The 25,619-nt window shown below is 33.9% G+C and overlaps 1 protein-coding gene across 3 annotated transcripts in view; it reads left to right on the forward strand.

The window, feature by feature from the left end:
* Nucleotides 1–2,947: 2,947 nt before the first annotated feature.
* ARHGAP15 (Rho GTPase activating protein 15) overlaps nt 2,948–25,619 on the forward strand; it is an 818,431-nt gene continuing 795,759 nt past the window's right edge. For 2 of the 3 annotated variants that reach the window (XM_074302034.1, XM_074302036.1), the window contains exon 1: nt 13,637–13,764. The gene's annotated coding sequence lies outside the window, so the exon portion shown is untranslated. Of the gene's footprint in view, nt 3,018–13,636; nt 13,765–25,619 lie in introns of those variants that run through there. The other variant, XM_074302035.1, reaches the window with a different exon arrangement.

The raw sequence follows: 25,619 nt of genomic DNA on the forward strand, positions 1-25,619 counted from the left end.
TATTTATGTATATTTTATATCCCTTTAGTAGAAGATAAAATTCTAGAAGCAGTGTATGTGTGTGTGTATGTGTGTGTGTGTGTTTTCACGTCTGTGTTCCAAAAACCTTGTATAGTGAAAGCATTTAATAGATACTTATTGAAGTGTATTGAAACTGATTTTTAGGTTCATCATAACATGTCACTTGACATCTCAGATCCTATTGAACCCCAGAATTGGCGTGAGTAGTGAGATTCTTTCCCAGCTCCACGAAAGTAGAAAAAAAGGGTTGTGAATTGATGGGGCAATATAGGTCCTATCTTTGAGTAGAGAGGTGGTGGACCATAAGTGCAAAATGAGAAATGTTTTCCACTCCTGGTCAATGGGTTGTTTCTTTTTCTTTGACTTCACAAGGGAGAGTTCTGGGTTATAGGGAAAGAGTCACTGGGGAATAACATCAATAATCAAAAAGAAAAACCCCAGAATATAAGTAAAACTGTTTTTAAGACTTGTCACCTAATTTTTTAGACTAATACAACTCTAACAGGCATATAAAGGTCAGTGGATAGAGTTTTTGGTCTGTAATCAGGGAAAGGCAAGTTCAAATACTGCCTAAGACATTTACTAGTTAGACATTTACTAACTTTGTGTAAATGTTTTGATCTCTGAATAGTTTATTTACCTAATATGTGAAATGAGAACAATAACATCTAGCTCCCAAAGTTGTTATGAGAATCAAATGAGATGTTTGTAAAGCACTTTGCAAACTTTAAAGTAATTTATTATTATTTATTATATTATTATAATGCTACATTGGTTTTACTACTTCTTCGTGTTCAAACAATGCATTTTAAAAAATTTCCTGACCTTACAATTTCAGGTTTTTCTCTTCACCTGTCCTTTGGGAGGTTCTACCTTGTTGCTCCCTTTTAGGCATGGAGCTTTCTACTACAGAAGATATGAGGAAATACTTCCTCTTTATCCTATTCAAAAACATTTACATAAACTTGGTTAGCTTTTAATTCTGTTTAAAGAAAGTGTTGGAAAATAAATCTTTAATCTCTTGAGAAAGTGATGTAGATCATTCAGTGGTATTTAGAATAATTACTAGTATTGTTTTTAAATATGTTATCTTAAAGTTATATGAAGGATACATAACCTTCCTCTAGTTGAATGAGGACTGGCAGCAATGACCTATTAACAAAGTCAGTCAGCAAGCATTTATTAAATGTTTACATCGAGGAGGTAATAACAGTAGAAAAGACTCAGGCTATTCAGACTGATGTATGTGGTCTTTTCCAGGCAAAAAGCTCATTCACAATAGTCTATAGCCATGTAAGTTCAATAAAGTACTTAGATAAATCTAAGTTTCTATTATGTTACTCTGGGCAGCTATGGCTAAATGGAAACTCTACAGACAATGAATGAGTAAACTAACCAATGACTGAAACACTTATAAAGGTCTGACTGTGTGCAAAGCAGTGACCAAAGAGCTGACATACAAATAAAAAAGGAGTATATTTCTTATTCTAAAGGAACTCTTATTCCAATAGGGAAGATAATATACATAGGGGATTTTAGCTGCAAGTCAAAGCTCCTTACAGTACAATAAAACATATGGTAATAATTCTTCTGTATGTAATGTCATTTCCACTGATAAAGTGATTTCCACTTCTGATGTTCAAAGATTTGATAGTGGCAAAGATGCTGTGTCAAGAACTTTTTTTTTTACATTGTGTAAGTATGGCTGTACTACCTTCAGGAAAGTTGTTGGGCAGAATCTCCACTTGATTGCTTCCCAGGATGATGCTTGAAGACATTAGACCACAAGCTTTGCTATTCCAAAAGTTCTTGAGCTCAGTAACCTGGGCTTGCTCTTTCAGTGTTAGAGGGGAGAAAGCAAAGTCAAGATTTTACTTTCCTGGAACTTGCAGAATCTCATAGTTCTCCTTCAGGGTACCCTTTTCCACTAGGCTGGCTTGTATGCCCTGTTGGGACTGGTTGATAGCTGGGATGAATGTCTGGTCCCCATCTTAAGTTGCTATTCCACATCATGGTTGTGAAGGGTGGGCTGGAGGCAGAACTCATGGTTGGGTTCCCACATCAAGGAATGGGACACTTCCATTCCCAGAGCTCGTGAACTTCTCTGATACTTGGTACCTTAGTTGGTGACTTTTGGTTGTGGTGATCATGATCAAAAAATCAGACCTTTTCTCTACCCTTATTTTTTTCCTGAATAGAGAACTTATGTCTGGGATAAAAGCAGATCTGCTGGTTGGGGGAACACTTGAAGTCTTATTATACTCCAGACTTTTGGTGAAGATAGCAATCAAGAGATTGCTTTGACTTTCCTGGAACTTATTCCCTCCTTTTTCTTCATACCATCACTAATATATACTATTAGAGAAAAATGTTATTTCCTGCTATAAGGGTGACAACACATTGTTCTCTAATAGTACATATTAATGATGTATGGTCCAAAAGACTAGCCTGGAAGTCAGGAAGTGAGTTTGGGTGCATCACTTAATGTCTCAGTGGTCCAGGTAATTGAGTCTAAAGACTTAAATTGCAAAAGAAATGGTGGTTTACTTGGATTGAAGAGTGTTTCTTCACTAGGAACTGCCTACAGCAAAGAAATCATAGCTTCCAATTCATATAATATATGGAAACTCTTTTTAACATAAGGTGCTTTATAAGTAACTCTACATAAAATGGAACAATTTTAAAGTTTCATCCTATTTCACAAATGAAAATGTATATATTTTTATATATGTTTAGAGCAATTCATTTCATTTTAATTTAATAAGCATTTATTAAGCACCAACTACATGCCAGGCATAGCATAAGATGTTGGCAGTCAGTTATTCACAGTTTTCAGTATTGTCAGTATGGGTCTTTTTATGACCCATTTGAGGTTTTCTTGGTAAAGATACTAAAATGGTTTACGATTTTCCTTTCTAGCTTATTTTCAGATGAGGAACTAAATCTAACAGGATTAAGTTACTTTCCCAGGACAGCACATCTAGGACATGTCTGAGGTCAGTTTTTTTTTTTAATTTCTTTTTTTATTATATAATAATAATTATTATAATATTATATAAGCATGGGTAATTTTTCAGCATTGACCCTTGAAAAACTTTCTGTTCCAACTTTTCCCCTTCTTTCCCCTTCCCCAGATGGCAGATAGACCAATACATGTTAAATATGTTAAAGTGTATGTTAAATACAATATATGTATACATATCCACAGTTATTTTGCCGCACAGGAAGAATTGAACTTTGAAATAATGTAAAAGTAACCAGAGAAGGAAATCAAAAATGCAAGCAGACAATAACAGAGGGATTGAAAATGCTATGTAATAGTTCACACTCATTTCTCAGAGTTCTTTTGCTGGATGTAGCTGGTTCTGTTCATTATTGAAAAAATGGAACTGATTTGGATCCTCTCATTGTTGAAGAGGGTCACGTCCATCAGAATTGATCATAATATAGTATTGTTGTGGAAGTGTATAATGATCTGTTTCTGTTCATTTCACTGAGCATCAGTTCATGTAGTGTCTCCAAGCCTGTCTGTATTCATCCTGCTGGTCATTTCTTACAAAACAATAATATTCCATAACATTCACATACGATAATTTACTCAGCCACTCTCCAATTGGTGGGCATCCCTTCAATTTCCAGTTTCTAGCCACTACAGAAAAGGCTGCCACAAACAGGTCCCTTTACCTTCTTTAAGATCTCTTTGGGATATAAGCCCAGCAGTAACACTGCTGGATCAAATGATATGCACAGTTTGATAACTTTTTGAGCATAGTTTCAGATTGCTCTCCAGTATGGCTAGATGCATTTAATCTCTTTCTCAACTCTTATTTCCAAAACTAATTTTTCCAATACAATATTGAATAGTAATGGTGATAGTGGGTAACCTTGTTTCATTCCTGATCTTATTGGGAATGATTCCAGTTTATCCCTATTACATATGATGCTTACTGACGGTTTTAAATAGATGTTACTGACTATTTTAAGGAAAAGTCCATTTATTCCTGTACTCTCAAGTGTTTTTAATAGGAATGAATGTTGGATTTTATCAATTGCTTTTTCTGCATCTATTGAGATAATCAAATGGTTTTTGTTAATTTGGTTATTGATATAGTCAATTATGCTAATAGTTTTCCTAATATTGAATCAGCCCTGCATTCCTGGTATAAATCCTACTTGGTCATGGTATATTATCCTGTGGATGATTTTTTTATAATCTTTTTGCTAATATTTTATTTAAGATTTTAGCATCAATATTCATTAGGGAGATTGGTCTATAATTTTCTTTCTCTATTTTCAACCTACCAAGTTTAGGTATCAGTACCATGTCTGTGTCATAAAAGGAATTTGATAGGAGTCCTTCATTTCCTATTTTTTCAAATAGCTTTGTTCTTTAAATCTTTGGTAAAATTCACATGTAAATTCATCTGGTCCTGGGGATTTTTCTCTTAGGGAGTTGATTAATAGCTTGTTCTATTTCTTTTTCTAAAATGGGACTATTTAAGTAACTTACTTCCTCTTCTGTTAATCTGGGAAGCCTATATTTTTGAAGGTAGTCATCCATTTCACTTAATTTTTTGGCATAAAGTTGGGCAAAGTAACTCCTAATTATTGCTCTAATTTTCTCTTGATTAGTGGAAAATTCTCCTTTTTCATTTTTAATCTAACAATTTGATTTTCGTCTTTCCTTTTTCTAATCAGATTTACCAAAGGTTTATCTATTTTGTTGTTGTTTTTTTTTTCATAAAACCAACTCAGTTTTATTTATTAAGTCAATAGTAGTTTTACTTTCAATTTTATCAATTTTTCCTTTTAATTTTAGAATTTCAAATTTAGTATTTGATTGGGGGTTTTTAATTTGCTCTTTTTCTAGCTTTTTAAGTTGCAAGCCCAATTCATTGGTCTTCTCTTTCTCTATTTTATTCAAGTAAGCCTCTAAAGATGTAAATTTCCCTTTATTACCACTTTGGCTGCATCCCACAAATTTTGGTATGTTGTCTCGTTGTTATTATCTTGAGTGAAATTATTAATTGTGTCTTTGATTCACTGATTTAACCATTCATTCTTTAGGATGAGATTATTTAGTTTCCAATTACTTTTTGGTCTATTTATTCCTTCCTTTTTACTGGATGTAGTTTTATTGCATCATGATCTGAAAAGAAGGCATTTACTATTTCTGCCTTTCTGCATTTAATTTTGAGGTCTTTATATCCTAATGTATGATCAATTTTTGTACAGGCTCCATGAACTGCTGAGAAGAAATTGTACTCCTTTCTGTCTCCATTCAGTTTTCTCCAAAGATCTATCATACCTAACTTTTCTAATATCCTATTTACCTCTTTAAACTTCTTTCTTATTTGTTTTGTGGTTTGATTTATCTAATTCTGAGAGTGAAAGGTTGAGATCTCCCACTATTATAATTTTGCTGTCTATTTCTTCTTGCAACTCTCTTAAATTCTCCTTTAGGAATTTAGATGCTATACCACTTGGTGTATATATGTTTATTATTGATATTGCTTCATTGTCTATGCTACCCTTTAGCAAGATATAGTTTCCTTCCTTATCTCTTTTAATTAGATCAAGTTCTGCTTTTGCTTGATCTGAGATAAGAATGGCTATCCCTGCTTTTTTGACTTCACCTAAAGCATAATAGATTCTGCTCCAGCCTTTTACCTTTACTCTGTATGTATCTCTCTGCTTTAAATGTATTTCCTGTAAACAACATATTGTAGGATTCTGGGTTTGATCCAATCTGCTATTCACCTCCACTTTATGGGAGAATTCACACCATTCACATTTATGGTTAAAAATACTAATTCTGTATTTTCTGCCATCATATTATCCCCAGATTATGATTTTCTTTTTCTTTCCCCCCTTACTCCTCTCCCCTGTATTAAACTTATGGGCACCACTTGCCCACACAGAATCCCTCCCACTCCCTTTGAATCCCTTTCCCTTTCTTATACCTTTCCCTTATTACTCTTTTCCTTTTCCCTTTTCCTCTCCCACTTTTTAATGAGGTGAAAGAAGATTCTCTGTAAACCAAATATGTCTATTATTTTCTCTTTGAGCCAAATCTGATGAGAGTAAGATTCACACAATGTTCCTCCTCTCCCTAAATTCCCTCAGATATGATTGGTTTCCTTTGTCTCTTTGTGGCATGTTTTCCCTCTTTTTATCTTTCCTTTTCCCTTTTTCTGATACTATCTCCTTTCAATTTCTACTTCCCTTTTTTATATTATATCAGTAAAATCAAATTATACATTCATGCTTTATGTATGTCCATAACAGAAATACAGTTCTCAAGAGTTCTTTTTACCTTTTTCTGCATCTATTGAATCCTATAGTTGGAGGTCAAATTTTTTGTTTAGTGTTAGGATTCTTACAAGGTGCTAAGTCCCTGGAATGGATAAGAGACAATAATTACCTAATTTAGCATGGTTCAGTATGATTGATCTAACCCTACAAGGAGATGTTATGGGCCAGAACTTGAGACAAGGTAATGTACATTATTCATACCTTTAAAGGAGTTCACTCATTGATTCACGCATTAGACTTCACACATTTAAAGAGCATACATAAGGAAGAAATGAAAAGCCTTGTGATGGACTTTGGGAGATTCACAACTAGGATTGACTTCTGGGAGATTCACAAGCCCATAGAAACACACAATCCCACTCTCAGTGGCGGAGTCATGATTCATTCCCACTTCTACCTTTATACTGGCTGGAGACATTAGGAGGCCAAGAGGCAGAAGCTGGAAGTGACAAGGACTAGCAGCAAGAGCTCTTGGGAACCAAGGAGAGAGGAAGGCTTCCAGAAAACTAGCCAAGCCCCATATGAAGGAGATAAGATTTTGGAAGAGACACTAAAGGATTTGGACTTTAACTCCTGGCTGCATTTGAGGTGATTATTGAAACTGAACTGAAACTAAGGCTGCCTCCAAAAGCTCCCCAAGAAACCTGCTCCCAAAGAATGATTACAATTTAGAGAATAGAATGTTACAGTTTAACTCTGTTTTTTTCATTAGAAACACATGGAATTCATCTGTTTCATTAAATGTCCATCTTATTCCCTGGAAGAAAATGATCAGCTTATCTGGGTAGTTTATTCTTGGATGCATACCATGTTCTTTTGCCTTTCAGAATATCAGATTGCAGGCCCTTTGATCCTTTAATGTGCAAGATGTCAGATCCTGAGTAATCCTTATTTTTGTTCCTTGGTATTTGAATTTTTTTTTTTTTTTTTTTTTTCTGGCTGCTTGTAATATTTTTTCCTTAATCTGATAGTTCTGAAATTTAGTCACAGTATTCCTTGGAGTTTTTATTTTAGGGTTTCTTTCAGAAGGTGTTTGATTAATTCTTTCAATGCCTATTTTACCTTTTGATTCTATTATATTTGGGCAGTTCTCTATGATGATTTCCTGTAAAATAGTGTCTAGACTCTTTTTTCATCATAATTTTCAGGAAGTCCAATAATCCTCAGATTATGTCTCCTAGATTTATTTTCTAGGGCTGTTGTTTTTCCAAGTAGATATTTAACATTGTTTTTCATTTTTTTTTCATTTTTTTGGTTTTGCTTAACTGATTCCTGATATCTCAACAAATCATTCATTTCTATTTGTTTAGTTCTGATTTTTAATGAGTTATTTTCTTCATTAGCTTTTTTTACTTCTTTTTGTATATGTCCAATTGAGTTTTTAAATGAGTTGTTTTGCTCTATAAAACTTTTTTCCATTTCACTATTTTTTTTAGTAAGTTATTTTCTTTTTCCAATTCACAAATCCTACTTTCCTGGGAATTCTTTATCTTTTCTAATTCACAAATTCTGTTTCCCTGGGAGTTCTTTACCTTTTCCAATTCACATTTCAGGAAGTTGTTTTCTTTTTTTCCCACTTTTTCAAATCTTTCTTTTAATGAGTTATATGCCTTTTCTGTGCTCTCTTGCAGAGCTTCTCTTTCCTTTCCCCATTTTTCTTCTAGCTCTCTTTTAAGATCTTTTATAATTTCTTCTAGGAGGGCCTTGTGTAAAGGGGACCAGGTTACATCTCTCTTTGTGGTTTTATCTGGAGAATGTCTGCTATTAGTCTCCCCAGAGTTGAAAACCTACTCATTTTTTGTATAGAAGCTATCAATAGTTAGAGTTTGCTTGGCTTTTTTTCTCATTTTTTAAAAGCCCTTAGGGGTCTGCCATCAGGGCAAGGAGGTTATTAGAGTCCTCTGAAGAACTGGGATAGATAGATGGATTGTAGCTGTCCTGCACAGGGCTGCTAAGAACCTCCAAGCTGTAGAAGTACCCTGTGAAGAGCCCTGCAGCGGAAGTTTCACTGTCCCTTGCAGAGCCTTCCCCTCTCCCCCTCCCCCTCCTCACATATGTGTGGCTGCCCTGGGAAGAGCCCCATACTAAAGAATGTGGCTGCACAGCTGTGCTGTGCTCCATGCTGCCTCACTCCAGGTGCTGGATGGGTGAGGCCAGGTCCTGTTAAATTCTGGTGTTTTTTTGAGTACATGCTACCTTTGGCTTTAACTTCTCTGCTGATATAGTGCCTTGCAACCAAAGCAGAGCAGCCAACCTGTGGTAGAGTCCTCCTGGCAAATTCTCCACCAGGAAGACCGACCCCCACCCCTGCTCCTGTCTGCTCAGTATGCTAGCCTCTAGTTCTATCTTCTTTTTGTGCTGGTCTGCTCCCACCACTCAGTCCAAACCTTTTCTGGAAATCTTCCAGATTATCTTTGGCTGGTAAGTTGTTGTACTTCCAATTTTCATGAATTTTATCAGTCAAGTGCTATTTCTGAGGCTGAATTTGGTAATTAGTAGTGAGGGTAGAAGAGGAGTTCAGAATGAAGAGTGTGTCCTCTCTGCCATCTTGCCTCGGCCTCACTGAGGTCAGTTTTGAATTAAAAAATATTAAATCTTTCAGGTTCTGTTCATTGTGCCAAAGATAGAAATTAAAAGTTCCTACCTTTAAAGTGCTTATGTTTTAATGAGGATAGAATGGTTATCATGCAAACAATATGGATGAGAGGAAAGGAGTTCCTTGACATCAATGTTTGTGTAATTCAGCACAGTGTTTTTCAAAAAAACAAAAACAGACAAAAATCCCTATTGTTTGAAGTGGTCTGTTAACAAAGTGAGAATTCCAGCCAAAATAGTCTGTTTGGGGGTTTATTGCTTTTCCACTCTTGATGCTTTTTTAACTTACTATGATGGAAAAAAAGAAAAACAACTCTGGCCTAACCTTAGGCATCAAGAGATTCTTTTAGAACACTACAATAAGGCTGAGCTTTTTCCCCCTTTAATTATGAAATTGGATATATCACCTTCCAGTTGTCCCTGCTCTTTAATCATTCCTTTATTCACATTTCTCAAGTCCCAAAATGATGGGATGCTTCTTGAGAATTTGGAAAAGAAGAGATTGTCCTATTGTTGATGGTCCCATATTTTTGTGCAAAGGAAAAATATATTGTAAATTCAACTCTAAATTCAATTTAAAATAATAACTTTTAGTTGGAGCTTATGTTTATGAATTTTATTATTCTTTAAATTTTGTTTGATTTTCCTTGGCTTTCTCAGTAACTATATCAAAGCTGAATTATAAAACTTGGTTTAAGTCTTCAGGACAAGTGGAAAACAATTTGGAAGCCCAATAAATAACAACAAAGAAGAGCCCTAGTTAAATCTTTGATTTTAATTTCAGGACTTGCTAGTTCTTCATTCTGATGATTCTCTACCCTTCACCAGTGATCTAAATCCTCCCCTTGTTACTATTTACTATTCCTTTTTATTCCAGGACAATTTTGTGCCAGTAAGCATTAGCAAAAGCCAAGAAATAATTCACATCTTTCATTTATCTAAATCCAATAGTCATGCAAATGCAAATCACTGAGCAAAGTAGCAATGAAGAGAAATTAGGGAAGGAAGAGTTAGGTATACATTGCAATGTCAGCTGTGTATATATTCAGTTTTAGCTCAATTTGAGCATGCAAATTGAGTGTTCCAGATATCACACATGGTTTGAGCAGTATGCAAAACAGTCTTTTTACAAAGTAAGTGGTCACTGATGGCACACATCCAATATACTTTATATAAAGCTTGGAGGAAGTGAATGAATTCACCACTCCTATGGCATTTATTGTAGGGCTGGCATTAACTAATTCTTGGCTTTGGAACAATGTGATATTGTTTGGACCTTATAAACTGGATTTGTCCACTTGAAGCCATATAATTCTACTCAGCCATTGCCATTACTGTCATCATAACCAACCATTACCATCACTAAAAGTAGTTAAGTGTTCTTTAGTTCCAAGAACTATATTGAATGCTCTACAATTCATATTCATCACTTTTTAAAATTTTTCTCATTGGTGCCACTGCTCTGGCTAAGGAATAGGTAGAAAGTAACAAGAGCAGCACTAGAACTACTACTACTACTGAGGAAGAAGTACAGGTTAAAGCTCATTCTGGAATCATGAGTAGATAGAGATCCAAAGACTTGCTGGAGGTCTTCTGTAGAGGCTGATGGGATCAGAAGTCAGAAGTTATTGTTTGAACCCCAGACTGGTTTCAGCCACAACAATCACTTCCCATAACTCAAAGATTGTAATGGCATCTTTATTCACCTCATTACCCATGACCTCAATCTACAGATGGACCAGAACCTAGAAATCCCATTAAAAGGGAGTATTGAGTTCTCTCCAATGATTTTGTTTAATGGCCATGAGGAATATTCATTGTTTTCCTCTTGGTCCTATAACAATGTTGCAGTTGTCTTCTCTCCAAAGGCTACCTTCCAACTACTTAGTCTACCTCTTATATAGGTCTATGTATATAGATACTGTCTCCACCATGAGAACAGAATTTCTTTGAGACCAGGGACTATTTTTTTTTGTGGTCAGGTAGCACAGTGAATTGAGTTATGGGTCTGGAGTCAAAAAGAGCTGAATTCAAATGTAGCCTCAAATGCTTATTAGCTGTATGACTCTAAGCATTTAACTGCTGATTGCCTCAGTTTCTTCAATTGTAAAATAGGAAAAAAGATAGCACTTAAACAGTTGTGAGGATGAAAAAAATTTGTAAATTGTTTAGCATAGAGTAAGCACATAGTACCCTAGCACATAGTGGGTATTTAATACTTATTCTATTTTCTTTAGCCTTTTCTTTATATCCTCAGTTCTTGGCCTTATGTCCAATATATAGTAGATACTCAATAAATACTTATTGCTTATAAATTAGTTGATAAAAATAATTTTCATGAAAAACAAATTGGAAGTTAGGTGGTATAGGGCAGAGTGTTACACTTATACTTAGGGAGATCTGGGTTAGAATCCTACCTCAGATATTTATTAATGGAAAGTTATTTAAATGATTTTAATCTCAGTTTCCTCATATAAAATAGAGTAGAAAATAGTACCAATTTTACCAAATTGGTGTAAAGATCAAAAGAAATAATATGTAACTACCTTAAAATGCTATAAAAATGTTACTTCCATTATCATCATCATCTAGTATCAACTTCTGTCTAACAGATAAAGACTACAATTCTGGGGAAGACACTGCCTCTTATTGCCCCAGACAATTTTTAAGCCTGTAAATTGAGAAACATTTCTAAGTCTTCATTAGTAGAGCATATTTCCTCAAGCCAATGAAATCACAAACTTGTAGTATTATAAAAAACCAAAATGTAACATTTTATGTAATAAAATAATGAAATCAAAATAATAAAATGAAAACAAAACACGAAGGCTGACATTCTATGTGCTTTAAACTCTTCTGAAAGTTACATATACATTACTTCATTTGGGATTTCCAATAAAATAAGTCTTTTAGATCTTATTAATATAGTTTAACAGTTGAGCAAACTAAAGTTACCTAACTTGACATGTTCACATTCCTAATAAGTATTAGTCAGAGCTTGTATATGATTTCTCTAATTTCTAAGCTAGCTTTATGGCTACTATAGTGTTTCTCTGATTTTTAAATGTTTTTTGTTGTATAGATTGTTTTAGTAGGCTCAAAAATTCTCCATGGCCCATTGAGATATCATCTGCTCCCACTTGCCAATATAGAGAAAGGCCATCAGAATAAATGAAAAGAACAATACTTTGTTTGATAAGAGCTAATATCTTACAAATTATGCAATATCCTACTGTTATTAAATCACATAAGTAAAAATTAATTCATCACAAAAATAAAACTACAAATGTTAGCCCAAAATATACCTTGTTCTCCTTTGAAGACCCTTTAAATATATATATATATACATATATATATATATAGAAAATAATTGTTCTCTTACATATTCATTCCATGATCTCATCCATAAAAGATGTCTTTTCTTGAATGTGTGTATGCATGTGAGTATATCTTCCTTATGTAGGGGGTTTGTCTTTGTATTATAAGGATGCCCTAATTTATTTATCCTAGATCAGGGGATCTTAATCCATTTTGTGTCATGGAAGAATTTGAAGCAAAACTACGTGGCACATCCTTCACTCATATCTGTGCTTCCTTCAGCCACCTTATAAATTCTGATGGACTTAAGGAAAGTTCTGAAGGACTTAGATATAAAGGGGTTTTGGTAGATATTTCAGTTCTAGCATATAATACAGTCAAAGGGAAAGTAGATAAAAATAGTTTATACATATTAAGCCATATTTGTTTAGATATCTAGCTGACTTTAAGCACTTGAAAGGCTATCATGTGTAAGATATATCAGAATAGCTCTATTTGGCTGCAGAGGCCAGAGAAAAGAACAATGGGTGGAAATTGCAAATACAAAAATTTAAGTTAATTTTAAAAAATCCTCCTAACAACTAGAGCTTCACAAAAGGGAAATGAATTACCTAGGAAGGTTTTGGGCAGGTTTTGGACTCCCCTCAGTATCACTCTCAAGTTGTGATTGAATGATCAACTGTATTAGAGTGACATTTATCTTACCAAAATTGGTGAGTGCTTCATGTGTGAGAGCTCCTGATACATTTCACGTTATCCTCTACCATCCTGAAGCCAGCTGCCTTGCTTTTCCTCATGTTAACACACTACTCAATGGCTTCACTAACCATATCTGTAAATTTTCAGACAAAAATAAAGTCATTATTCCTATGTAAGAACAATATCCAAACTCCTTCCTGTATGCAATTTTTCCTCAAATAGAATAGTTATTTCATATGTTTCCCCCTAAGAACCCAAATATCAGTCAGAAGACTGTAATCATCAGCATCTTGATAGCTCACTGATTTTCAGAATGGTTCTGCTGATACTGCTTCTAAATGTCTTCGTCGACAATACTGTGAAAAATAATTGTCTTTTCTCTTTAGCACTTGCTAGAATGCAGAAAAAAGGGAAGTTTCTTCAGTGTTTAGTTAGGAGCCTGCTTACTCTACCCCCACTTACTTCCTAACCACACATTTACCTTCTTAAATCAAAGAGGCAAAAAAAAATCTATGTTGATGGGTAGTGTTTCAAAATGAATAATTACATCTCAACAATAATTGATAATGTTGACTATACAAGGTAATTTCTTAAGAATCAGGGTTTGAAGTGACGTGTGAACTGTATCTTGTCAGGAAGTGGTTTCATTTATATGCTGGTTGTTTTTTTTTTCCTTTTTGCTACTGCCCTAAAATTAAGAAGCATTGACATAGGCCCCCTCTTTCAACATGTGACTTTACTCTTTCCGTTTTTGTTGAGTTATTAACTGTTACAAGCTGATGGCAGTTTCAATAACAAGGAGACACTGGTGAGAAGGTAAGAAAGTTTTTGACTTCTTTTGCTTTGAAAGATATTATTTAAAGAAAAATAGCAGATTATGATAATTCTATATCGTTGTAGGAAGTACTTTGACCTGTGATTATAATTTCACCTTTTCTTTTGTGTGGAAAAGTATATCCTGTAATATTTATGTCTATAAAAATTTCATGTAGTAAGAATCATCAATGGGAATTGGAATGCCATGAGGTTTTATGATAGATAAGATCTAATTAGCCTTTAAAATAGATGCATATCTATATCTATGAACTATATTCATGCATACACATTCTTAATCAAAACTTTAGTCATAGCATGTTTAATTGTTTCATTGAAAATATGTACTGTTCCTTCTAGATAATGGCACTGGAGGGAAAAATCCTATTGCAAACAAAGTTATATCTGACTAACATTGAATGAATGGCATAAAGTATATAACATACTATCAAGACCAAAATTAGAGGTCTTGAAAATCATTAAGAATTTTTTTTTGCTTTTCAAATGGGGGAAAAAACTCATATAATCATATAAAGGAGAACCATTTGTTAAAAATCACCAAAAATAATTTTCTTTCCTGTACTTGGTCCTATATATTTTTTAAGATAAAGAAAGAAGAAATGTGTAGATTTCCAGTTTATATGCAAACTTTTCAATGAAAATAGTAATGAGTAGAATATACAGTAAGTAGATGAATTGAGAGGGGCTAAAGGGGCAAAGGAAAAATTATCAAAAATAATAAGATTCTGGGGTGAAGAAAGAAAACTTTCAGGAATAAGGAAGTGGCAGTTCCATTGTACTTTGACTTGATTTGCTGATATCTAAAGTGGTATGTTCAATTCTTGATGCATTTAAGGAAAGATATTTATAAGTTGAAAAACACTAAAAGAAGATGTTGAATTGTTGACTCCATGCCTAATGAAGATTATATTTAATCTTCTTTCTTGTAGTCACATGGCTTAGATGTTCTTACCAGAAATAATGCAAGGAAAATTTTTATAATTTTTTGAATATGTTGTATGTTGGACTCGATAGCTAACAAATTCCTTTTCATCTCTGAAATATGACTCTCACTGAAATCATCATTATATTTGTTTGTATGACTATTCTTGGGGGAAAGCCCACAGATGAATTGTTTTATAGACTATACCTACAAAACAGGTACATGGCCTACATAGAATAATCATTTTCATTTTTTTAAATATAGGTAATAATGAATACTTTTGGACATTGTTTAATTTGAGGAAAAGTAAAAAATGATAACACATGTGCTATCATAGAATATCATGTTATTAGTATCCAAGTTAGCTACCTATTAGGTAAAATAATTGTAAGAAAATATAGATTAGGTCTTAATGCACTAGGCCTTTCACACTGTAATTTAGACAAATATTGGAAGACATTGACAACACACATTCATTTGGTATTTTGGAATTATCTCTCAATTTAATCATATTTATGCTTTTTGAAATATAATCTAATTACATTTTTAATATTTTATTTTTATAGCTATTAAGGATGAAAGGGAATACAAGTCTAAAAAAAGATATAACTCAGATAATTACATTTACTTTGCTAATACACTTGCTTTGTGTTGTTTATTTTTTATGACATAATACAGCAGAGAAATAATAGATGAAAGTAGCTTACCTGAGAGAAAGACCTCTCTCTGACACCTCCAACCATGTGAACTTAGGCAACTCACTTCAGTACCCCAGACACTCTTAAAAGTTTAAGTTGTAGAACAGGTGCTGATTTTCATTGATATAAGGATTTCCCTCACTGATGATATAGTTCCTTGTGGAATTAAACCATAAATACAATTAAAATAAAATAAAAGGAAAGGAAATGGATAGCCACATAAACATCCTCATCAATAATTTTCTAGGTGTAGTTCAGACATTAAGGACTTAACAGAAGTTTTTGAGGTATATGACTTTATGCTTCTCCCAGTGATTTTCCAATGCCTCAAGGTGTTATGTATATGATCATGGGTGGTCAGTATAATGAAGTCTAAACAGAAGTCTACCAGATTAGAAGGTTTCTAATACATAACCACCCAAAAGCTAAAGCTAGACTGGGTAAGATTGGAAAGTCTCATCATTGGAAACTTGTCCATCAGATAATAATTTGTCTATAGTTTCTGTAGTCTATAATTTCTGCAGTCAGAAAATAGAGGTTCATATCCTATCTTTGGTTTTTACTCTCTGGGTCACTTTGGGTAAAAATGACTTAGCTGGACCTGACCTTCCTTATCTGTAAAAAGAAGCAGTTGAGCATAATGACCTCTTATATCCATTCCTTGTCAGGACTATAATCTACAGACAGAGAGAGGTTTCAATTTTATATTAATGGATAGAATTTCCAGGAGCAGGATGCATCACTTCAAATTATTACATAAATTTTTGAAAACTGGACTTTGATGGGGTATGGGATGATGTTACTTAAAGAAAACTACTTTAAAATAAAAAGTTACTTCTTTTTTTGTTTGCTATTCCTCTCCAATTTGTCTTTTGTTCTAAGTTTTCTCTCTGATTAATAATAAAAACATGTAAACCAGAAAAATCAAAACAATCACTAAAGGAAAAAGTGAAGAAAATAATTTTATCTTTAATGTTCAAAATGGAAAGTATTTAGAACAATGTGAATGAATTGAGGATAACCAGTAGAAATTTAAACCTGCCCTGACCCTTTTTTGGCACAATTATGTGAAATAGTATTCCAAGGTAATATATTGAGTTTACTTAGATCATAGGAAAAAAAAGAGCAAAGACTTAAAGATGAAAGGAATCTCAGAGGCCATTGATGGCAACTGTCCCATTTTAAAGATAAGGAAAATGAGAACTACAAAGGTAGAAGGATGAAATGCTACAAGTACAAATGTTATCACTCTATACTTTCTTAGGTTAAAATACTTCACTGCACAAATAGAGAGTAGATGAAATATGGTTTGACAGCATGACTTGACTCTTTATGATCCCATTTGGGGTATTCCTGTAAAATATACTGGAATGGTTTTCCATTTCCTTCTTCACACCTTTTCAAATGAGGAACTGAGGCAAACAGAGTTAAATAGCTTTCCCAAGGTTCCATAGCTAATAAGTGTCTGAAGCTGGATTGAATCACTCAGATCTTTTTTCACTCCAGGCCTGATCCTCTATCCATTGCATCTCCTGGTTGCCTGTTCTCATTAGAATGAATTATTAGAATATCAGAACTAATAAGAAAATGAAGAAAAGTGAGCAAAATCTTTGATCAATATAACTAAGAGGCATTACTTTGAAATTATAGACTCTCATATCTAAAATGGACTTTCTAGGCCATGTAGTAAACTTTTCAACCAAAACTGTGACAAAAAGCTACTCAGTTCTTCCTGAACATATAGAGATGGCTAGATGGCCCAGGATAAGAGCAGTGGACCTGGAGTCAGGAAAATCTGACTTCTCATTTGGTCGTATACATTTGTTGTGTGTCCCTAAACAAGTCACTTAGTCTGTTTTCCTCAGTTTCCTCTACTATAACATGGAGTTAATAATAAATCCTCCCTCTAGTCCTGTGACAATGGAATGAAATATTTGTAAAAATACCTTGCACAGAGACTAGCACATCCTAGGCACATAAGAAATTCATTATTTCTATCCTCGCAGTGACAGGGAAATGATGTTGCATGAGACAACCCACTTCATTTTAGGACAGGTCTAATAGGGTGATCTTCCATATATTGGACCAAAATTGGCTTCTAATTTTCACCACTTGGTTCTACCTCTTTCTTAAGGCAAGTAGATTAAGCACATGATGTCTGAAGAATGTTATCATGACATCCTTCCACATCTCTGCCCATCAGTGTCATCCAAAACTTTCTCTTTTCCAGACGGAATAAAATCAATTACCTTAACTTTTCCTCATCTGACATGGTTTTGAGTTCCCTCATCATCTTGGCCATTGTTCTTTTTAGACATAAAACAGTTTTTCAGTGTTTCTTCTGAAATGTAATGCCCATAATTGAACAAAATATTCCAGATAGAGTCTGACCAACATATAATGTATATTAAAAGATAGTATTAGCTTTTGTGGCAACTATGTCACATTCATTTTGACTCATATTAAGCTAGAGGCCAACTAAAACCCTTAAAATATTCAGATAAACTGCTGTCAAACCATATTTTCTCTATTATCTATATTTGCAGTGAAATATTTTAACCTAAGAAAGTGTAGAGTGATAATATTTGTACCTGTAATTTTTCATCTTTCTATCTTTGGACCCTTGTTCCAGTCCGTCTTGGGATTCAGACTCTTCCATCTCTACTATTGATTATATATCCTTATTTTGTGTTATCTGAAAATTTGATGAGCCTGTTTCTATGCCTTCATCCAAGTCTGATCATAAAACCAACTACTACTGGACCAGGGATGAGAGATTTCTAAAAGACTACTTGAATGAAAGACTGGGGAAGTATGGGATGCAGCTAATATTTTGCAGAATTCATACATAATAAATGTGCTTCCTAGTGTGAGAGACAGTGTGGAATAGTTTAAAAATGTAGTACCTTCAATTAGGCGAACTGAATCCTAGTCCTATCCCTTAAATGTTTCTGGGCCTCGTTTTTGTCATCTCTAGGTTGATGATCTCTAAGGCTGTTTCAAGTTATAAAATTCTATGATTTTGAGTTATATTAAAGGAAAAGTAGAATTATTGTTGAACTCAGGGCCAGTTATCAGCAAATTTAAGATGGGAGTTTTTTTTTGTTTTGTTTTGTGTTGCTTATTTCTCTAGGACACCTCAATATTTGCCTGTTGTTTGCCCTTCTGTTTCAGTGTCCCATCATTAGATCTAAACATTTTTGGCTTAGAGCTTCAGAATATCTACTGGATATCTGGTTAAGTATATCAGCACTATCTTCGTCCTGTCTCTCTCCCATCTTTTAGGAACTTAGCATATGTTTTATTAGCTTAGATTCTCTGTGTCTTTCCATACTTTCTAGGTGACAACTTTATATATTTATATTAATTTATGCTTTTGTAGCTTAAAGAAATTTTTCCTCTTCCCCCACCATATTCCTTCCTCAGCCCTCCACCCACCCAAAGCAAAACAAATAAATCAAAAGGGTTTGCTCTTTTCCCTGAGGTAAACTTTTTAATAATAGTTTTCAGAAGATATGGTTGTCTTTGTTTTCTAATCAAAAGAAGTGAAAATAGCAGTGAAGATCCCCAGAAAATCAGGAAGGGAGACTGGTGAAAAAAAAAAAGTCATTTCCAGTCAGGAGTGGTAGATGTTTTGGGATACCTTTTTTGTGATGTCCCTCAGTTCACAAGTCCCTACAAATGCAAACAGGAAACTCAAGGGATAGTTAAACTTGGCCTCAGTTATTCACTAGCTGTATGACCCTGGGTGTCACTTAATCCTGTTTGCCTCAGTTTCCTCATTTGTAAAATGAGTTGAAGAGGGAAATGCGGAACCACTCCAGTATCTTTTCCAAGAAAACCACAAAGAATCAGGGAAAACTTGAAAGCATTTAGTAATAGCTACAACAAATATGATCCTGGGTACTTTGCCTCAGTTTCCTCAACTATAAAATGAGATCAATAATAGCGCCTGCCTCCCAGGGTTGTTGTGAGAATCACATTAGCTAATGTTTGTAAAGCGTTTTGCAGACCTTAATGTGTCATGTAAATACTAACTTCTTCTACTACTGCTACTACCAATGGCATCTCTTACAATAATGACTACTATTCCTATTCCTATTACAATTATTACTGCAATTGCTGATATTGCCACCACTACTACAAAACACAACAAACAAAATGCTGAGCACTTGGGATAAAAAAAAAAAAAGGCAAAAATAATCTCTGTCCTCAAGGAACTTCTTGTCTAACAAATGTATACAAAATAAGCTATAGACAGGAGTAATACAAAATAAGAGTGAAAATACTGGAATTATGGAATTAGCCTAGGCTTCTTGTACAAGGTAGAATTTTAGCTGATTTAGAAGCCAAAGTAGTGAGTAGTTGGAATAAAGGAGGGATTCCAGGTATGAGGGACAGCTAGAGAATTCACCAGACCTGACTCCCATTTGTGTAATAGCCAGTATTACAATGGATAGAAAAATACATATGTATTAAGGGATTGATGTGGATTAGAAAGATTAGAAGAGAATTAGAAATATGTGAGGGGGCTAGATTAAAAGAGCTTTGGATGCCAAACTGAGAATTTTGTACTTTTTCCCTGAAGGCAATAGGAGACCACTGGAGATTATTGGGAAAGGTATGTGGGGAGATATATGATACGAACTCTGTTTAGAAAAATATTTTTTGTGGTTTAATGTAGATTGGAATGGGGAGAGACTTGAGACAGGCACCCCCACCAGCACACTAGGGTTGAAGTGATGAGGGTCTGCTCTAGAGTGAAGATAGTGTTAGAAGAGATAAAAGAGCCTAAATATGAGAGATTTTGAATGAAGTGTTATCAGCCAGCCTCAGAAGTAAATTGGCCATGGGGATAAGGGATAGTGAGGGATCCAGAATGCACTTACATTGTGAGTTTGAGGGATTTGGAGGATGGTGTAGCTCTCTATAATAATATGGAAGGTAAGAGGGGAGAAATACTGAGTTTAAGATACCTATTGGACACCCATTTGGGTTTGTCTGATGTGAGATTAAGGGTCAGCAGAAAGACTGAGGTAGGAAAAGTAGATTTGAGAATCTTCAGCATAGGGATGGTAATTACATCTGTAATTATAAAATCACCAAGTGAAATAGTATGGAGGAAGAGGTTGGGGACAGAACCCTAGAGGACAGTTATGCTTAGAAGGTATGATCTAGAGGTAGATCCAATAAAAAACACAGAAAAGGAGCAGTCAGATAGGTAGGGGAAAAACAAGAGAGAAAAGATGGAAAAAAGAGACTATCAAGGAAAAAAGTATGATTGATAATGTCAAAGGATAAAGAGAGGTCAAGCAGAAAGGATAGAAAAAAAATTGTTGGATTTGGCAACTAAATTGGTAGTGATAACTTTGGTGTGAGCAGTTTTGGTAGACTATTAAAGTCAGGAGCCAGATTTTATAGAATCAAGAAGAGGAAAAAAAGAAAGCAGACATCTATATTATAGTTGAATTTTTTGAGGAGTTTAGCTAAGAAGGGCGAAAGAGATCTTGGAGGATTAATTAGAAGAGGTGGGAGGATCAAGTGAGGGATTTTTGAGGATTGGAGAGACATTAACAAGTCTTTAGGCAGTAAGGAGGGAGAGATTTTAAAAAAGTCAAAGAGTGGCTAAAACAGAGAAGGCAATCTGTTTAGGAGGTGAGATGGAACGAGATCTCTAGGAAAAAAAAAAATAGAAGGAACTAATATGGGAAAGAGTAAGGGCATTTTGTCATGTGAAACAGAGTGAAGGAGGAAAAAAAAGTGGTGAAAGGCATCTGAGCGATGACTACTACTACTACAACAATTCTTCCTCCTTTTTTCCTTCCTCTTCCTCCTGATCCTCTGACTTTGATTGCATTTACTTTCCTAATATAAGTTTTCTGAGTGTTCCTTGAACTGACGATTCCATAGGAGACATTTTAGCAGAGAAATAACATTCTTGAGGAAGAGGATTTCACATAATCCTATTTTCTGTCTTCCACATTCCAGCTAAATCAAACTATTTCTTTTCTGAGAATATCAGGTTTACTTCCTTTCTTCTTACTTTTATACAGTCTGTGTCCAATACCTAGAATCTATTTTCTCCTAACCACCTCTTCATTCTTAGTTTTAAGAACGAAGTCTTAGAGGGAGTCTATCTTTATCTTGACTCTCACAGTTAGTATTCTTTTCTTTTTATCTCATTTTGTATTTACAAATCCTTTTGCATTCTTTTTCATCCCTAACAGAATATAATCTCTTTGAGAACAGGGAATATTTCTTTTTTATCTTTACTGTCATCAACACATGGCACAGCAGCCTAAACAATGAATTCTTACTAAATGTTTGTTAGATTGAAATGAACCAGTTGTTCTCTCAACTATCTTCCTTCAGTTTCTCTGTCCCATCTTCCCAGCACAATTCTCTTATACTTATTCCCTTTTTAAGAGAGTGTTCATAGAAGCAACTCCAATCCATTGACGATTGTCTTTTTTCTATGGAGAAGAATTATTCTGTGTGAATCCTTTACTTGGTACTCTTTTTCTAAATGTCATGAGAATGAATGACCTTGTTTTAGGCTTCCAGAGAGAATGTGGATATTCTCAATAGCAAAGTTTGTAAACATATTAGATGCTCAATAAATATATGTTATTAAGTGTTATTAATGTCTTATTTTCACATTGCAGTCAATTCTGGATAAAATCCCAACTCAAAATGAAGCATTCTTATAATAACAACAACAAAATATCTTTGCCGAACCAACTAACATGCTACTATCAAATGGTATATATATTTCAGTCACCTTCTTTCTATCAAAAATAAGACAATATTTCTATAACTCTTTTTCAGAGACAGGAGTGGTCATTGCAATTATTTGGCATTTGTGTTCCTTCCATTATTCTTTTTGTTTACATTATTAGGATCACTGTACGTATTGTTCACTTTACTCTGTTTACTTCATTCTATGTCAGTTCATGGGAAGTGCCTAGTATTTTACTCAATTCCTCATTCAATTTTTATGGTGTAATAAGATTCTATTACAGTAATTTACCACAATGATTGGCACATTCGTTGCTTCCTGTTCTTTTCAGCCACAATGATATTTTGGGGATCTGTTTGAGCCTTTCTTTTTGTTTTTGACCTTTTCTGGCTTTTGAGTGGAATCTAGTGACTTTTCTTACAAAATAAGTTGTTTTTCAGGTTGGTTGCATCAATTTGAAGCTCTTCAAACAGTTTTCCTATGCCTTTCTTCCTGTAAACCCTTCAGTATTGCATATTTCCATTTTTCTCTATTTTTAACAATTGACTAGGTATATTAATATAAAGTATATTAATTTTCATTTTTTATTATTAGTGATTTTTTAAATCTTTTATATACTTATTGGTAGTTTGCAGTTCTTCTGAAAGCTATTTATATACTTAGATTCTATAATGAAATGAGAGAAATAATTTTTCCTTATGCCTACAAGTTTTCCCTGCAATTGAATTATATAAGATATTTATCTCCTATTTTCTTATTTCAACCTTATAATTTTATATATCAATTTCTTTTGACCTCTCTATTTTATTATTATATAATTCTATAAAAATTTCTGATAATTCTTATAAGTTTTTTTCTCTAATGAATTCTTGCTCATTCTTAAAATTTTTGACAATTTGATTTTCATCTTCCTTTTTCTTATCAGATTAATAATTAATCAGTGTTACTAGTCATTGCTAATAAAAATTCTAATCATTTTATTTATGTTTTTCTGTTTTTGTTTTTTTTCTCTGCTAATAACGTTTCCCTTCAGACTAGTTTTTAGGTCATTTTTTCTATACTTTTAAATTACATAGTCACTTTGTTCATACTTTCTGTTTTCATTTCCTCATTAAATACTTTGTACCTTTTGTGCCTTTTGCACATATTACATCTATTTTTATTGCATTATATTTTGCAAGGGTATCAGTAGGCAATAGCATGCAGACACTTGCCATCAGATTCAGTAAGACTCAAGTCTTACTTACTTGAACTCAGGTTCAATATTTTTTTCTGATAAGAATTGGTTGTGTTACTATGGAAAAAATGCTTAACTTCTTAATGCTTTAGGCAACTTTCTAATACTAAAACTTTAAAGAAGAAGCCAACTTGCATTAGTAGGAAGATGTTCTTTATCTAACTTTCCCTAAATTAATGACATCACAAATCTCGTCCTTTTCAGTTCTTCCGTTTTGTAAAGAATGCATTTATTATTTTGCTTCTTAATATTTATTTAATATTGATATTCACATTACCAATTCTTCTAAAATATCATGTGATATTGAAGAATATGAATATTCTTTTAAGATATTCAGAATTTGTCATAAGTCAAGTCTAATTTTCCAATAATTGCTTTACCTCTGTATTTTTCTCTATACGTTTTCATCAGATTAATCAAATTCTGAGAGAATATTAAGATGTCTTAAATAATGGTGTTATTATCCTTAACTTTAAAAAATTAGCTTTTTTATTAAGTTACCTGCTATGCAATTTTATGCAAATATGTTTAATATTAGATTTTTTTCCATTGTCTATGATGGCTCTGTGCATAGTGTGTTTTCCCTGTTTGTATCAATTTTAATTATTGCCTCATCTGAGACAATGATTAGAACTCGTCTATTTAAATTATGCAAATTAATTATAATTTTTTTTTTACTCATTTCAGTTGTGTCTAACTCTTTGTGACCACATTTTTGGGTTTTCTTAGTGAAAATATTGGGGTGGTTTGCCATTTCTTTCTCTAACTTAATTTATTGTTAAGAACCTGGGGTAATTAGGGTTAAGTGACTTGGCCAAGGTCAAACAACTATTAAGTGTCTGCATCTGGATTCGAACTCATGAAGACCAGTCTTCCTGATTCCAAGAGAAATGCTCCATCCACTGCACCAGCCACCTGCCATTTTTAATCTATATATGCCTATATTGTAATTAAATTTTTTAATTTTTGTATTTATTTTTAAAACTTTGGATTCTACATTATCTTCCTTATCATCACCCCCAATCTCCATTAAGAAAACACATGTGAAGTTATGCAAAACATTTCCATAAAAATCAAGTTGTGAAAGAAAACATAGATCTCCCTCCTAAAAAGACCCTCATGAAAAAAAAATGTATAATATAGAGAGTGATAGAAAAAGATAGAGATAGACTGACAGAGAAAAGACAGAGAGAGAAAGAGAGAAACAGAGAGAGAGAGAGAGAGAGAGAGAGAGAGAGAGACAGAGAGACAGAGACAGAGAGACAGAGACAGAGAGAGACAGAGAGAGACAGAAAGAGACAGAGACAGAGAGAGAGACAGAGAGAGAGACAGAGACAGAGACAGAGAGACAGAGACAGAGACAGAGAGACAGAGACAGAGACAGAGAGAGACAGAGAGAGAATGAGAATTCTTCAATCTGTAGTCTCAAATTTCAGGGAGATTTGTGCATCTGGTTTAAGAAATCCTTCTAGAGACCTGACCACAAGCTCTCTTTTCAGCCCTGGAATTGTTAGGAGTGTCCCTGCCCCACTGTAGCTGTAAGATGTAGTGTCCTAAAGTAACAGAGTCCTTTCTTGGTGAGGGATATGACCACAAGCATAGTTTTATCTTTATTTCTGAGATAAATTTGAGCTTGAGTGAAGGTAAGATAGAGAGTAGATAAGTTGATAGATAAGGATAGGTAAAGTCTCCTGAGATATTGTAAGGAGAGAACTTAAAGAGATATTTACCATTGAATTCTCTTCACTTTTCTCTTGTTCTTTCTGCTAGTTGATTATATCTGCTGAGGTATAATAGTTGTAACCAGAGATGCGAATTTGAAACACCCCCTTCCTCTTCATTTTTGCCACCAGTGCTCTACTTCTATACACAGCTATTCCTTCTCCCTATTTTTGTTTTAAATGTTTTTTTTTTAATATTTTCTTTTTGGCAATTACATGTAAAAACAATTTTAAATATTTTTTTAATGCTGACTTCAGATTCTCTCTTTCTCTCCCTCCCTTAATCTCTCATTAAGAAGGCAAGAAATTTGATATAGGTATATACATGTAGTCATGCAAAATACATTTCCATTCTAGTTATTATAATTTCCTCATTCTTGAGCCTTAAAGTTCGTCTGAGTTATAACCCTCAATCTCCCCTTAGAGAGGGATCCCCTCTTGGATACTGCTGAGAATTAACTCTTAAAATCAGTGCCCCATATTTCAAAAGCTATGAAAGTTATGGCCCTACTGTGGCATA

Source organism: Sminthopsis crassicaudata, chromosome 3, assembly GCF_048593235.1.
Source record: "Sminthopsis crassicaudata isolate SCR6 chromosome 3, ASM4859323v1, whole genome shotgun sequence".
NCBI lineage: Eukaryota > Metazoa > Chordata > Mammalia > Dasyuromorphia > Dasyuridae > Sminthopsis > Sminthopsis crassicaudata.